Genomic DNA, 16,780 nt, shown 5'->3' with positions numbered 1-16,780 from the left:
GGCTAGAATTGCAACAAATTGAACCTGATGTTGAGGAGCTTCCTGCACCACGTGTTTGCAATCAGCCAGCTCTCCTTTTCAACTTCATTCAGTTATTTCATTTTCAGGAGCACCAGTTCCACCCAGAGTGTAACAAAGCAAAAGAAGCACTTCATCGGAAGCCTCTTTCATGGGCCATTTAGATCCTAAAAGACAGATTACAGGGAAAGTAATCTTTAATACAGAGGGAGATCTCTGGTTGCTCAGGATCCGTTGGTGCAGTTTGTGATGTGCTAAGGAGCTACCTCACTCCATCAGGGTGGGTTTATTCCCCTCCTCCCCGCTTTCCTGCCTCATTTTCTGCAGCTGTAAAGCAGATCATCTCTCACTTGCCTTTGCATTTACCCAAACTCGAGCTGTGTCTCCTTCACACACTGGGCAAAGTGTGATCACAGCTAAGCGTTGGCCGTTAGACCCTATAAAATTAGGATTAGCCAAGATGGCTTCCTACATTAGATCAATTTAAGTCATTGGCTGGTGGAAAGAAAGTGTGATTCTCTCCTCTGTTAGCTGGAACATGTGGGGTTTTTTTGTGACAGCACGGGGTGTGATTGTAGTTTTTCTCTTAGTCATCAGTTCTGCTTTCTACCTGCATCCACTATCGTACCTGCTACCTTTAAGCCTGAAGTTCTCGTTTTGCCCTGGGTTGGGATCATCTTGTAGAGGTTAATGCTTAGTGGGTGGGTAGGAGGTTTTGTAGGAGGCAATTCTGAGCTCCAGAGGTAGATGACGGAGCACAGGGAGAGGAACCATGTTCCTCTCAAATTCTGCTGCCCCCTTGCTCCTGCAGGAGCCTCCTTGTCCCAAATCAAGCCTGGTTTTGTTTTCCTCAGATGCACATGATCCCCAAATCCGAGCACCACCCCATAAGTCATCCTATTGTGGTCCGAAGAGAATCGGGACCCTGCTGAATGTGTTGCAGACATTATATCTCAGCTGAGAAATCTTTCCTAAGCGGCTCATAAAGTAAAAGCACCCTGCACCCCAAACCTGGTCCTACCTGAGTCTCCAGTTCCTGACATCAGCCTCAATTTAATACGTTGAATAGGCCATGGAGGGGGCAGCAGCATTGAATTTAACTCCAAATGACAGTAGTAGTGGTGATTTGGAGGGGTGACAATGGCAGCCAATGCTGGAGAACTAGTTGGGTTTTCCCACTCATGGCTGTTCCTTAATACAAATTTAATGATATTGTAATTGTGTACTAAGAGAAAAGAAAAAAAGAAAAAAGAAAAGAAAATACCTGCATAAGATTAAGTAGATATTCAGTGAACTTTCCTAGCCAGGCCACAGCTTCTACATATCTATTACGAGGCTGTTAAACCTCTCTAAATGTGTTTGCAATAACTACTTGCTATTTCATTACGGAGCAATAACTCTCTTTATTGAGTCTAAATTAAATCCTTATTTGAGACACTTCATTTAAGGCGTTATTGGGAAACCCACCTTGGAAGAGGTAGAGCCAACCTTTGCTTTATGGCTTGCAAGATTATATTATACACATATGTATAAAGGTCTTATTTCAGGGAATTTCACCTGGATGGCTGCAGCCCACAGCCACAGTCCCCACTGTCACACTCAAGACACAGCCTGGAGCTATTAATCATATTGAGACCACCACAGCTCCTCGGCCTCCCTCCCTGCCCAGTGTTACCAGTAACTCCCTTTTTCTTTACAGCTGTTGCTGTGTGGGGAACTAACTTCCCTGTTAATCTTCCTTTTAACAAAGCTCTCAGCCCTGAATCCTGGGGGGTCTCCCTAAGTGTGTCCAATCCCATGCTTAGGCTCAGCATTAATGACCTTCTGGAAGCTGGTATGAAAACAGTCCAAGCAACCTGTTCCATCAGGGGTGGGAAGGAAGGAAGTGTAGACAGGTTGATTTACAATATGGGCAGGATCCTGGTAGCCTATGATGAGGTGAGTGGTCCAGCGGAGAGGCAGAAGTTCTCTTTTGCATCCCATAGCCAGCGGAAGCCACAGCAAGAGGCTTTGCTCAGGGAACCACGGAGCCACCTCAGTTAGGTCATGCCCCTTGAAAAATCAAGACTGTGATTCAGGATTAAAAAAAAAAAAGTCAATAATATTGATCAGCACTGACTGGGAACATTTACTGGTAGATCTCAGAGACCTTCGTGGACCTGTAGCTCTCCTCTACTTTATAGCTAAGGCAATTGAAATGTCATTTCTAAGCTGCAGTAGAGTAAGCGGTAGAGGGGAGGTTACAGCTACCTCTGCTGAATCCTATCTCACCCACTCTGCTGGGTAAAGAAAAAGGTACCACTTGAAGTGAATGCTTTCAATAACGCTTTGAAAACTCAGCCTCCGCCAGGGCTTATTTAGAAACCACAATGGAAAGGGACAGGTTGACTCACAAGATAACGGGATATTTTTAGATTCTTTTACGCTTAGGCCACTGGTCAAGGTTGGTGATGGTCTAATGGCTGCTCAGCTGCCCCTGGAAACAAATCTTGTTCACTTCACTGATCACTGCTGCTGTAGAAAGTATCTGCTCCACAGCTTCTTCTCCCTGGCATTTTATGGCAAACCAGCCCAGGGTTGAGGAGGCACAGAAACTGCTCCCTGTTCTTTCCCTTCAGTGAAGCAGCATGTGGGAAAGCCACCAGGTCTGGGACTTCTGCATGTTTGTAGTGCAGGGCAGTCCATCTGGTTGAGAATGTGTACCTTTTGCCAGGCAAATTATGTTTCTGAAACAAAGCATTCCCAGAAGAAGGGGCAAAATCTTCATCCCTTCTCTGCTACTTGCTCCCAATGGGGTGAAATATGCTGCAGAAAGACCCCTCTAAATGAGCAAAACCCATCCAAAGCCTTTAGAGCTGGAGACATTCACATCCCCATCAGACTTCAGACTCAGCAGCTTGGGTCTATTTCTAACATCAAGGAAAGAATTTTGCCTAAAAGCTTTTGCTGTTTCTTGGAGAGGAAAGAAATTTTGAATCTTGACAGTCCTGAGGCTGGGCTAACATAGTTACACCAGAGATTTCTCCTCCCAAAGTCCTTTTAAACTCAAGAGTCTGTGTTTATACAGTGCTTCGCCCAAAGGGGACTCATTCCATGTGGGCCCTTTGGCACTGCAGCAATAAACAGGATTAATAACTGGAGTCAGCAGAGCTCAGTACCCGTTAGAATTTCCCATGGACTATCCAGAAGGTGCTGTTCCTACAAGCATCTTGGCAGTGAATTATTTATGGGCAGAATAAGGATCACAGTGCTTGCCAGTTTATTAGATTTATAACTAGCTGTGCTGGGTCCATTGTATGTGTGTCTGTGCATGTACCAGCATGTACTTGTTCAGCTGTTTCTTTCTAGACCCCAACTAGTTAGGGAAGAGCTGCTCACACACATTTCCAATATAAACACATCACTTCATGACTCAGACATGAGAAAATGCAGGAGAAGCAAAGGATTGTTACTAAGGAAGAAAGAGCTTGTTTAGATACTTCAACAAAAGATGCAAACTTTTGTTTGTGCATCCAAGCGCAGGCTGAAAAACTAAATCCCAAGATTATTTGAAGAGTGAGAAAGTTTGGTTTACTTCCCAGTTTCACAGCTTCTCAGAGCCCTGCCTGTGTGCGTTTTATTTGGAAACATGTGGACTTGTACCTCCTTTTATGGCACATGCATCATTTTGGTACCCAAGGGACTCCAGATGGGCAGTTCGCTGCCTGTGCATCGCCAAGGATTTTAAACACAATTCTCTTTTCAAACCCATGGATGGGAGCACTTGCCTTCCAGCTAATATCTGCTATTTCAGTTCCAACAGATCTCAGAATAGATGTTATTAAAGGCTCATCTTTTCTTTCTCTCCCCAATACATCTGTGCTATGATGTTGCCAGTAGAGTCATTGCTGCATATGAAGGCACTGGCCTGGGGCCATGGAGCTCTACACCACCTCTCTCTGAAGCAGCACAGGTGACTGTGTTTCTAGCACCACAAGTTCTGCTCCAAGGCAGGTAAGAGGTGACAGGAGCAAAAACCTTTATTCATGCAAATGATCCAGTCAAGGGAGCAAAACTTCCCCTGACTGGAGCAGAACTGGCTGAAAGCAGATTGTTTTGCAAAGTTTTCTGTGAGCCCTCATCAACTCTGACTGCTGTAGAGAGGACCTGTTTGAGCTGTTCAGTAAATTGGAGGGTTTAAATAATATATGGACTGTCTTTCTGGATTCGTGAAAACAACTGTGAGAAGCACTGACTTGTTCAGCCAGTAACAGGTTTCTTTCCTCTTTAGAAAGTTGTCTAGGCATCAAAATCTCACATCTAACTTTTGGATTCTGCTTTGGAAGACTTCTAGTTAGACCTGAGCAGGTGTGCATTTCACAGGTCTGTTTTCATGCTGTCTTCCTGAAGCTTTTTGGGTTTGGGGTGATGGTGTTGGTTTTTTGTTTTGGTTTTGTTTGTTTGTTTGTTTGTTTTCCTAAAGGTCATTAAAATAATCTCCTAGCAAAGAGAGGATAAAGGCTTTTTCTGCAACAGAAATCACCCAGTCAACCCATTTCACATTCCCAACTGAGCTCAGATGCTTCCCCAGCCTTCAAACACTCATATTTATTGCTATTTGGACTGAAGTTGTGTATGAAGTCCAGAGACCAGCAACTCATTGGGCCATGGTTTTGTGTCTTCATCCTCTGTAACCTGGCACTTGTGGTCTAAGAGGTAAACCAGAGGAGGGGGAAGGAACAGACAATTATTTCAGTGCTGCAGATGGGAAACGGAGTCACAGAGGCAGTGTATCTGCCAAAAGTCAGAAAGATACAGAATAGAAGAGAAAATGGGTTGATCATCTACATTCTGGTGTTTTAATCACATTGTCATCTTCTTTCTCTGCTTTACTTCAGGTATGATGTTGGTGGGATGTGAGGTTTTGCATGTGGCTAGTCATCTCTGATTGCCAAAAGATGCTTTCAGAGGACTGATCCATAAAGTGAAGCTGTTGTGCACAGGGCTGTCTGGTGGACTGTATCCAAAACCAGGATACAATCTGAAAGGAGGCTGTAACATGGAGGGTGTTGGTCTCTTCTCCCAAGTAGCAAGTGATAGGACAAGAGGAAATGGCCTCAAGTTGCTCCAGGGGAGGTTTAGATTGGATATTAGGAAAAAATTCTTCACAGAAAGGGTTGTTGGGCACTGGAACAGGCTGCCCAGGGCAGTGGTTGGGTCACCATCCCTGGAGGGGTTTAAAAGGCATTTAGACGAGGTTCTTAGGCACATGGTTTAGCGCTAGAGTTAGGTTATGGTTGGACTTGATGATCCTGAGGGTCTCTTCCAGTTGAAATGATTCTATGACTCTTTTCTATGATAAAACTATCATTTGGGGTACTGTCTTCTCCAGATTGCCCCATCCTGCCTGCAGAGCTCTCTGAGGTTGTCTCAGGATCCCACGGTGAGACCTGTGCCTTCGGTCTTGTCTCTAGGGTTGAACCTGCCTTACTCTCCTGAGGTGAATAACCACAAAAGCAAATCTACAGCATCAGTGACATCAGGGAAGAAGAGCTGCTGAAGCGAGCATCCAAGAGCAACGAGTGGCGTTGTGCAATGGTTAGAAGTCACTTCAGTTAACCTTGGTTTCAATATCTACAAATGATTTAGTCATGCTAGGTTCCTTCTATAGTCAATGGGGAGAAATAGGCTCTTAAGGGTGTGATTCATGTGACCTACTTTAAGCATCTCCTTTGGAATTGGATGAATTACACCTCTGGCTCCATCGACTGTATATTGATGAGATGTCTGTTTACTCTAAGAAAGGAGCTTTGGGTGACTAGCTTAAACTTAGAAGCCTGAATTTAATCAGCTTAATCCACCCTATATGTCTGCACATGCTCTGGTTCTCTTTCTTGTTGCTGTGTAGACATGACAGGGAGTACCTTTATTTCTATGGGAGACTGCAAATAAATCAGATTCAGAAAGTACTCAAAAAAAAGAGCAACAATGTGAGACAGGGATAGCATGTGCAGGGAAAGAGATTTGCTTTTCCTCTCTGTCTTTACAACAAATTCACAGGCATCAAGGGCAATAAAGGTGACTTTTTTTGCCTAAAAATAAATATATGTTGGTGAAGTGAGGTTTCCTGGAGTCTTCTGGCAATTTGCCACAGGAAGGAAAAAGGTCCTCCCCTCCCTACTGAGACATTCTTTCTTGAAAGGTTTGGACAATTACTGCATTTTACCTTTTCCACCACAGCGTGGATGCTTTCTTCTTTTTAACAGTTTGTCTATGAGCATTTTAGCTTCAGCTTAATAAGAGAGGATTGATGTTCACACTCTACGGAGAGGTTGCATAGGGCGACGTTTCTGCTTGTTGCAGTAAGAAGATTATTGAAAGAGATGTTTCAGGCATGTGGGTGGGGGGATAATAGGGAAAAGTAACCTGTCCTCTTCTTTCACTACCAAAAAAATAACAAAAACAAAAAAACAAACACAAAACCAACAAAAAAACCCAAACACCACAACCAGGTGCAAAGAGAGGCTAACAAATCTCAGTGGCGTAAAAAGATTGTCATCATGAAAATCAAAATCCTACCAAAACAGAATGATAACACTTTCTGTTCAACACTCCCACTGGGAATAAAAAGGAAATCTCACCTATTTGCCCCATGGCTCTGAGAAAAGTGAGTCGACTGCTTCAATTGAGATCTACAAAAGAGTGCAGTGCCTTGTTCCATTTATTTATTTCAAGTGCCCACCTCCCTGAGCAGATCTAAGATGCTGGAAGATGCTCACATACCACTTTGAGAAGGGCTGTACAATAACCAAGAAATAATAAAGTAAATTTCAAAGGCTGCTGTCACAAAGCTATTTCTCTTATCATCGCTGTGCCGCTTTGCAACCGCACAGCAAAGACCACTTTGGGAGCCTGACATCAAGCCAGCATTCCCTTCCAGGGCCAGGTTCAATACGTGGTGGCAGAAGGGTTGATGGGGCAGTGTCTGTTGCTTCCCATACACGGTAGGTTTTCTTTCCAGCAAAGCGAGCATTGTCACTTCTTTAGACACCTAGCAGCACTTCCCACCTCTAAGATTCAACCATTAAGAATTAAGAGCCAAATTTCTCTCTTATTGTCCTCCAACTATGCTCCATATAACCTCTCCTATTATTAACTTCTATTAAGTGAAAATTAGTCTCAGCACCCAGTCTATTATTTCATTACATATCAGTGCTAGGAAATCCACCACAGTACAAACGAGCTGTTCTCCACCAAACTGATGGATTTGGGTTTGGCTTCAGCTCCCAGACTTCAGCAGAAATTGTCAAGCTAGAGATGGGCAGAGCAATAACCTCAGGCTGTGTCAGCATGGTAAAGCCTCCCTCACACCCTTAGTATCATCCCAAGTCTCTTCAGGTTGATACTGAGAAGCCCCAGAGTTTAAGATCAGTGGTTATGCCTATGGAAGCTGTGATTCAAGGCTTGGCTCTCCACTCAACACCATGAGGATATAAAAGGTAGCCAGGCTTCAAGGAACATGGGATTGGACTAGATGATCTTTTGAGGTCCCTTCCAACCCCTAACATTCTGTGATTCTGTGATTCTGTGATTCTGTAATCATCCCTCACCCATGCAAAAGTCACTCCTGGCTGAAATCCACCTGCCATTTCATTTCACCCTGTCGATGGGTTAAACAGGATCCTCTCTGATCTGCTTTGTTGTGTTGTGCAGGACCTTGAAAGGCAAGGAGTGAAAATGCGGCTAGCAGCACAGTTTTATACCACAGGAATCCATGTTGTACTGCAAAAGCATGAGGCCAGCTTTTTAATGACCTGCTCCTTTATATCTATTTTCATATATTTGATCTCTTCCACTTCGAGAAATATCAGCAGCAAAATACATCAGGGCTGATTGCATAGTTGATTGGGTGGAGGGCTACAGAGATGGGTTGCTAGTGCCAGAAAATTACCTGATAAAATGGATAACTGCCAGATAAGATGGAAGATTTGAACACAGATCTGTAGGTCTCAGATGAAGAAATTCAGCTCTTTCACTTCAAGGCCTGCCTGTGTAAATGAACCTGGTCAAAAAGAGGTTGTGTTTCCAGAAGGACCTTTGTGAGTGTGACTTCACCCTATCTACATGAATTACTTTGCATCAATCAGCTTTGATCTTCTAAACAACTCCTCAAGGCCATGGACATCTCCCTTTAAGGCTTTCTGCAGATTATTAAATGTAATGTACCTATAATTTCAATACCACATCCTGCTCAGAACTCATTAGAGCTCAAAAATGGGCATAAGTAGCAGTGAAAACCTTGTTCACATCTTAAACCAGCCAGTAGAATTAAATTATTTAGATGTGAGCTTGACTTCTAGCAAAGCAAAAACTGCCAAGAACAGGTTACTGACTGTCTCCATCACCTGGCAGGGGGAAGAGACCACAGAGACCTGTGAAAGACGCTGCCACGTTTGCTGAAGGACGAGGCGATGTCCAAGAGTGGCTCTCAGGGTCGTTATTCCATTATCAATCCTCAATGGCTCCATCGTCGCCATGGCGTTTTTCCTGATTGATACCTCTTGTCATTGACATGAGACTCTGCTCCCTCCACACTTTATGAGAAGCCAGGTAAAATAATTTCACCATGCCTTCCTTTTTATGAAAATGGAGCAAAGCGCAGCACACAGACATTCAATCTCCCATCGGAGATAAAGCACCTTCATTTACTAGCTCAGAAAATCAATACCTGTGATTTGATATGAGCATTTATTTTCACTTAACTCCTTTCTATCACTGAGCCATTGGGGGAAGGCAGGAGAGCTTCATTTAGTGCAGTGGGATTTGCAGCGAATGCTGCCCAGTGAATCGCATTTTGCTGTGTGTACACATTCATTTGTCTCGCCGATATTCGTCTTATGTGTCTCTGCCTTTCCCTGTGGGATCAGAGAAAGGTTGTGTCCAGAAATGGAGCACACCATGGACCATGGGCTAATATCTTGGACAGTGGCACTACTGTCCAGCAGCTCTGTCAGAATGAGCTTGTGTGACCAGAGAGGTGGTGGATGAACCATCCCTGGAGACATCCCAGGCCAGGCTGGACGGGGCTCTGAGCAACCTGAGCTGGTGAAGATGTCCCTGCTCATGGCAGGGGGGGCACTGGATGGGCTTTAAAGGTCCCCTCCAACCCAAACTATTCTATGATTCCATGATTCTATGACCAGGAGGCATCCCTTTCTATGTGGGATCTGAATGGGAGAAGGCAAAAAGAAGGAGATTTTAATCAAGTCCTGAGTTGCCCATCTCTGGTGTGTCCTGGCTGCCGGGGTATCGGGCTGTAGCGGCTGCATCCCCTGGCACAGACAGATCCCTCCAGTCTCTTAGTGGGACCCCAACATGGTTTCACAAGCCACCTGGGACCATTTTCAAATTCCAGAGGATTTCTTCCAGGGGTACAGTCACATCCCTGCAGACCAGTGATAACTAACACTGGCTGCTGCTCCTGGTATCAGTGTGGAGGCATGCGGGTGGGTGAGGAAATAAATAATAAACAAAAAAGTCAGCTTGTCAGTGTGTGAGGATGGAAATGAAGAGCACTGACCAGCGATGACCTTTTGTTTACATTTCCCTCCAAAAGGGAGAAATAATTGCAGTTTCTATGTGATGCTGCCTTCAAATTACACCCTCTCTCCCTGCTCTATTCAAGACCAGCCAGTGATGACATTAGAGTCTTGAATCAAACTAAGTGGTTACTATGGTGTCAGGCTGAAATTATGAATCTCGGAGCCCGCCAGCTTGGAGAAGGAGCAGTGGCGGACACATAATTAAAACTGGGAGAGAGAATAGAAGCCACATTGTATCTGAATAGCAGCGAGATTGCACTTCCGAGAAGCGGTTACCAAAAGAAAAAAAAAGGAAGAAAAAAGGAGATGTGCTTAGCAATGCAGTTAAATGCATAATCAGGGAGCAGGAACAATGCACTCTGCTGGTATTTTATTGCTGGCTGTAGCTCTGCTGCTTTCCCTTCCGTGCCTCCAGTGACTGCCTAGAGTCCTCCCCAGCATCCAGCAGCCCCCTCGCAGTTAAAAAGAGGTATAAACCCAACAACCTCAACACTTTGCATCCAGAAGACCATCTTCACACGATGTACCAGGTGGCTGGATGTGGCCTCTGAGATGCTCCTTTACCCCCAGCGGGTCCACGAGCAGCGCGATGATGGATGAGAGGCAGGGGGGTGAGGGCAGGGTGTTGGGAACCAGGACTGATTTGGTAATTTCAGCGGTCATTAGCGGAGCTCATTGTGAGTTTGATAGATCTGCGCTGCTTTGTTACAGTTAAGTGGACTGATTGTGAAACACAGAAACGTTTTTAGTGACATGACAGCCAATTTAGAAATGGGAGGAGTGGTGGGGAGAGAACACGCATTATTCCATAATTATATCTCACTCCATTCCAGCCCCATGCCTGACTCCCCAGAGAACATTACTCTGGTTTCTCTGACACCCTGAACAAGAGCAAGATGTCAGGCTTCTTCCTCCAGGCTGCTGCACAGTGGGTCCCAACCTGCCTGTGGCCTTTTATGCATTATCCCACTGCCGCACTTGTTAAACAGCGCAATTCTGACAACCCTCCCACCGCCTGGGCACCAGGTTGCTCTGAATCCTTAACACAACGCAGAGGATTTTGTTCTTGTCTCCTCTGTTTGATGTTGGAGGCTGCCCGTTCATCCATCCAGTGTGGATTAGGGGAAGATCTGAGTAATTGGCTCTGAAGCTGCCAATCAGCCCTGTCATTTGGACTCGGAGCATTCCTGCCAGAGCCCTGGGAAGAAACGGGCCACCACACCTTCCATACAGGCTCCCCTCTGCATTGTTTCTAAGGGGCAGATGTGCAATTAATAGGTGATAAAAAGTCAGAGTAGAGTGCATCATTAAATATAGTCAGAAGTGCACCAGCAGAAGTCGGTGCTGAGGGTTGTCAGACGTGTCAGGAACATCATTTACCGTGTACAGATGGTCTAAAGAAGATTTATAAATCTACCTTTTAAATAAGGTGTGATCATTGAGCCATGCTGGGGCCTTTGTTCAACAAAATGCTTACCTGTGGAAGTCAGGAGATGAGAACCTTAATGGTCTTGCAGCAGAGAGCACTAGGAAAAACTTTCAAAAGGGGGTTATTTTTTATCACTGGGCTCAAAATACCTGAGCTGAATGCTCTCAGGGATGGATCAGCTGAAAGAATAGATGCTGATTCCACCCTCTCCCAGTTCTGGCTCCACCTATACAGATAATTAAAAGCTTGCAGAGCTGGATCCCAACGCTGCAGAAGAAAAATATTACATCTTTTTAATTGACCGCCTGCATACGTAACATAAAGAAATCCAGACTATGGTCGGTAGGCAGCACAAGACTTGCCTTCCATCTTTCTTCTTTCAGATCTTTGAGTCTGCATTTAAAGAGAGAGAAGGAAAAATAATTGAAATGCAAAGCAGAGGGGTGGGGAGCTGGCAGAAAAGCCGGGGGGGCGGTTGGGAGAGCTTTGCATAGGGAAAAGTCCTCAAATGCAGCTGCCGCTTCAGGGGAGCAACGGGCTATTTTTAATGTGCTGCGGCTGTGTTTGCGCTCCCAATTGCTGTCATTAAGAAGGCGATACCAACTCTTGTAATTACTACGTCAGCGTGGTCCATGGGAGGTAGCCACCTCCCCCTTTTGAACACCTGCTGGATGCTGTGAAGGTGAGTCTGCTCCAGTTGTACCAGTCTGGTAGCGTTACTGGAGCTTGCACGTCCCTACAGGTGTGCTTTGGATGGAGACCTCGATGGCCCAAGGATGACAGCAGTTGGGTAAACCAGATCGAAGCCACCCCAGAAAAGAGTTGAGGGCCACCTGAAAAATCTCTTTGCAAATCTGACTTTTGTATGAGCACATTCCCAGTACAAATATCCCCCCTCCAGACAAATGCTGAGGTGAAGGAGATGGGGCTGTGTCCTATGGGAGTCTCCTTAAGGAGGGCATTAAAACAGTTCTTCCTTTGGAAATATTCAGGGGTCTGTGGTAAGAGCCCTTACTTTTAGGAACCCTTGGCTAAGGCAACCTGTAGGTTACTCTTTGCCCTTCCTATCGTGATGGATGCAAATCCTCAGAAACAGTGACCAAGGGCTGACAGTCAACAGGAAGGATCCCTGGCAAACTTAGGAAGAGCTGAGGCTTCCTGCAGTTATGGCTTTCATGAAGATCTTCAGTTTTTAAGAAATGGCAGAATAACATCTGTCAGGAAAGATGTAGGTTAATCCCATCTTGAGGTAGAGGGGAATTTTGCCTTGTTGCACTTCATTTTTTCTTCAGCTCAGAAAGTTTTTAATAAATTCGCTTCTCCTCAGTGTTAGCCTATCCAGTTCTTCTTTAGCATGTCTTCATGGTCAGATAAAATGTTCCAGGCCTGAGCTACTACCGGAGTCCCTGTTATAGCGGAATATGAATTATATGATTAAGAAAAATATTCAGAAAATAGAAATATTTGGCCAACTCTGTTGAGCTTTAATTAAAATTAATATTATACTTTATTGGAGCCGAAATTCTGAAGCATCACATGTAACTGAATATATTTAACCAATTAACTAAGTCAAACAAGGCTGTCTAAACTTAATCACAGACCTCTCCATTCCCCTATTACGTCAAGTGCTGCTAATGCTGTTATACTTTTGACAAGTGGCCCCTGGTAAATGAGCAAATCAATAATGTATTTGAGCTAGAGAAGGGGGGGGAACCAAGCACATCTGCATTTCTGCTGTGACTTTTGCTGAGGATCCCAAAGCACTGTGTGAACTTCCAATTCATTAAACTTCCAGCGGTGCAGGGAGGCAGAACCAGGTGGTTGAATTAATCACGTTTATGGATGGCGCAAGCAAGGCGGATGTGAAGATGAAACACAACTTAGTTGGTCATCCCTGTTCTCTTGGAGGAGGATATTGCCTTCCAAAATTTTGGAACTAGTGAAGTTATAAATGCTCTGAAAGAACCAACATTGACTTTTCATTTGGGACCTTTTCGCAATAACAGTTAATCTCATTGCTGGGAACCTGCTCTTTATATTAATCCTGAATTTTCCTATTATTAGAACATAAGTCTAGGGATGTATTTGTAATGTCCCTTGTACAATAAGAAGAATAAGTATTTATATAGTCACAACACTTGTCTGTTTAGCCTGAAATTTGAAAGGCCTTTGCAAACACTAAAGCAATAACCCAGGTGCGGAGAGCAAACATTTTTAGACCCACTGTATGGGAAGAAATTGAGGCCATGAGAAATCCATGCATGATTTGTCTGATACGATGTTCTAGGTCTGTGGCGGGGCTGCGCAGAGTGTGTAGGATTCATTGCCCAAGCCCTAGACACTTTTCCTGTATTTTTTAAAAAATAAATGCTCTACATGTACTTTTTTTTTGTTCTTTCTCCTCATGGGAGAAATACATCTACAAAATGGTTTTCCAATAATGGGTCATATACGTTGCATTGCCATGTGATTAATGGATCTCTACATCCCCAGAGGGGACCGGGCTAGTGACACTGATGCCACACCACCTCTTCTGAAATCAGGAGCACAATTCCAGTTTTGGCAGCTCTGGGATGAACCGGAGCAGTTCCCTTGACTCCAGTGGAGCCGCTTGGGATCATTCCAGGTCTGGAGTCTGTGGTGGTTGATGTCCAGGAGGGCTCAAGCCCCATCACGTGGCACCAGGAGGGTAAAGAGCAGCGACTGCCCTCAAAGCAAACATGTATGTAGAAAAATGAAAGGCAAAGATGACTCGTCCCCCGGAAAGCAGCAACGTCAAAGGAGGAAAGTTTCAATAATGGTAGATAAAACTGTTACACATGAAAGGAAACTTTTGACTACACCGACACTGTGAAGTTGTGTTTAGGGGCTCGCAGTTGGGGGAAGGGGGTAGAAATTAGTACTAAGAAAATATGGATGATGGAATTTCTTTTATTAAAGAAGGAAGGAGGCCTGAATAGAGGCAGAAAGGGTGATGAAGGCAAACGTTTGATGAGTTCCCGAATTTTCGGGGTGGGGAGTTGGAGCAACACGACGAAGTTGCTGAAAATCCCAGAGTCCCTTGGGCGACACCTTTTGTGCTCTGTCTCTGCAGGAAGGCGGCTTCATGAGATAATGATGTTATTTCAGCACAAAACTCTTTCATTCCTGCAGCGAATTAAAAGAGGAAAAAGAAAAGAAGGGGGGCTAGGTGGGGGGAGAAGAAACCAATGTTATTTACTCCTCTGCAGCTGACATTAAAGGCTCCTTTAAGGGCCAGTGGGTTATTAACTTCCTGTCGCCTGCCACAATGATATGCTGTGACATATTGTCACCGCATTCCAGCGAAGCCTTAAACATTAATTGGGAAGTAAGATGAGTGAAGCGGCTTTAATGAGATACCTTGTTGTAACTTCTAACTTTACACATTATTTACAGTGATTCCACTAATGGTTCCATCCATCAGCGACAGGGAGAGGGACTGAGGAGGAGAGCAGGGAAAGGAGGGGGTGAAAAGAAAGAGATAGATATCGGATGTTGAGTGAGAAAGGTAGGGAACAGGGTGGGAAGAAGCTACAAGGGGTGGGACAGAGAGAGAGATGTACCATCCATCTGGTGTTTTTCTCCCTGGATTTACAGTCATTTTTCATTTACAGCCGTTTTTGCAGCAAGAAAACAAGGAGGGAGGTTATTCCCCAACACAGTCGCACTGAATGGCCTGCAGGCATGTTCATCCCATTGCTCTGGTGTGCGCGGTGAGCTCGGACCAGCGGGACATCCCACCTCCTCCTCGCAGCCGGGAGGAGGCACAAGGACCTGGGCTGGATGCACAAAGGTGATTCCTGGCTTTTCTCGGGTGAGACTGTTCAATGCTAAAGCACTGTTAGCATTTGCAAGCAGGGAAATATGTAGCCAACTTCAAGGTGATCACTGGCTTTATGATTGCTTTACTATGCCTGTGTTATTCCTCCGTCCCCTCCTAACTCTTTCTCTCTGCTTCCTTCTTCCCTGGGATGCGAACTGATGTTGCACCAAATTCACCTGTGGTTTCCAGGGTGGGTGGGAAACCACCCTCGTTGGGTGCGCAGCTGAAAGCACATCCTGAGGTTGTTAAACACCAACAGGAGATGCTGCTCTCGGGAAGCTGAGTCAGCAAAGCGAGTAACATGAAGGTAACGCAAGGATCACTGGAGTGATTTTGTTTAAATCTTTGCTTGAAAACTTGAGAGCCAGATTGTCAGCATCGCCTTACTGAAGCCACCCCAGATGGGACAGCATGGCTGTTAAATCTGGTAAATTTACTGTCCAGATTAAACCTAGAGAGAGCAGGTAAAACAACCAAGAGACTAAAAACTGTGGCAGCTGGACTGGCAGCCTCAGAGTCTGAAATCCTCTGAACAGGGGCGTAAGGCCAAGATACATCCCATTAATGTGATGTTTGTTCTCCATTCAGCACTGGAGACAAAGCTGAGCAGGAAGCAGATGGAACCAGTTTCCATCTTCCCTTTATTCCCTAAAAGACTCGGGTGAGCTTGTGAGTTGGATGGTCAATACTGAAAGGAGGAAGATTTCACCCTGTTGGAATTAGGAGCAGAATGAGCAATCATGGAGTTGGTGAAAGACCATGATTAAAATAATATGGCCTTGCAGGGAAGTGCCCAGAGCACCAGAAGTTTCATTCCCACCTAGAAGGCACTTGCCTTGGATCACAGACTATGTGGTTTCAGGATGGTCTGTGCACCAGCAGGTTTATGCTCCCTGTTCTGCCTTCCATTAAATCATTTCTATCCTTGTTAACAGCAAAGCCCCACAGAAGCACATGGAATCACAGCTAATGGATTCCAGTTTTATTTCTAGATTTAAAGTATGCATCACCACCATACTGCACTGGATGGCTGCTGAAATGGAGCAGACAAAGAGACAATTAATTGCAAGCACGGGTGTATAAAAAGCACCTGGGGATAGATCAGCTGGGGGAAACACATGGAGTTTGAGAGCACATGCGCATGCCAACAGCCCCTTTTCCCATGAAAAGTTGAAATTGTGAGCTCCATTCCCAGCTACCTGTCAAGGTTGGCGTGCCTTTAATTATAACGTCTGTGTGCTTCTTTAGGCACCATTTAATTCTCTCTGACAGCCACCCATTTAAAAATAAAGGCAAACACTCAGAATTTAGTGGCAGATCGGAGCCAGGCGAGGGATGTGCTAATTGCCAGATGTTGTTCATTTGACTCTGATCCATTACCAAAATTAAAGAAGAAAGAAATGGAAGTAAGAAGAAGGAAAAAAACCCTGCCCCGCCTCCCCTTCAGAAAGCTGTCTGTAGGTTTGACTCGCTGCGGTTAGCAAACTTCACTGAACGGAGCACATTGGGGTATTTCTGCATTAACAGCTTCACAGGCCAAGTCACTTTATGCAATGGACTGTGGAGCATCTCTCTTGGGGTCCGGTGTTCAGCGGTTTCCAGGGCTAGCAAGGAAATATTTCCCCACAGTGCAGCCATCTGTAGCCTCTCTCTGACATTTCCAGTAGCTAATCTGCTTTATCAGAGATGAAAAATTTCCATAGCTGGTGGCTCAGGAGAACAGGAGAAGTCAGAAAGTCAGTCTGGATTTAAAGTAACTCTTCACTTGGGTGGTTGCTAACACCTAGTCCCGGCATCTTTTGCGCTATTTAGGCTGGGAAAGAGGATTGCTAAGTGCCAAGGGAAAGGAGACAAGGTCAAGGATGAAGACAGCCAGCTTAGATCTGCTCCTAAGGCAAATCTGAGCTG

At 44.9% G+C, this 16,780-nt stretch overlaps 1 long non-coding RNA gene across 2 annotated transcripts in view; it reads left to right on the top strand.

Moving 5' to 3' along the window:
- LOC135580477 (uncharacterized) overlaps positions 1–16,780 on the top strand; it is a 47,106-nt gene that overhangs the window by 15,796 nt on the left and 14,530 nt on the right. For both annotated transcript variants that reach the window (XR_010475148.1, XR_010475147.1), the window contains exons 5-6: positions 8,410–8,607; positions 14,664–14,842. This is a non-coding gene — a long non-coding RNA (uncharacterized LOC135580477). The remainder of the gene's footprint in view (positions 1–8,409; positions 8,608–14,663; positions 14,843–16,780) is intronic.

This window comes from Columba livia, chromosome 10 (genome assembly GCF_036013475.1).
Source record: "Columba livia isolate bColLiv1 breed racing homer chromosome 10, bColLiv1.pat.W.v2, whole genome shotgun sequence".
Lineage (NCBI taxonomy): Eukaryota > Metazoa > Chordata > Aves > Columbiformes > Columbidae > Columba > Columba livia.
This window is presented reverse-complemented; position numbering and strand designations above follow the sequence as displayed.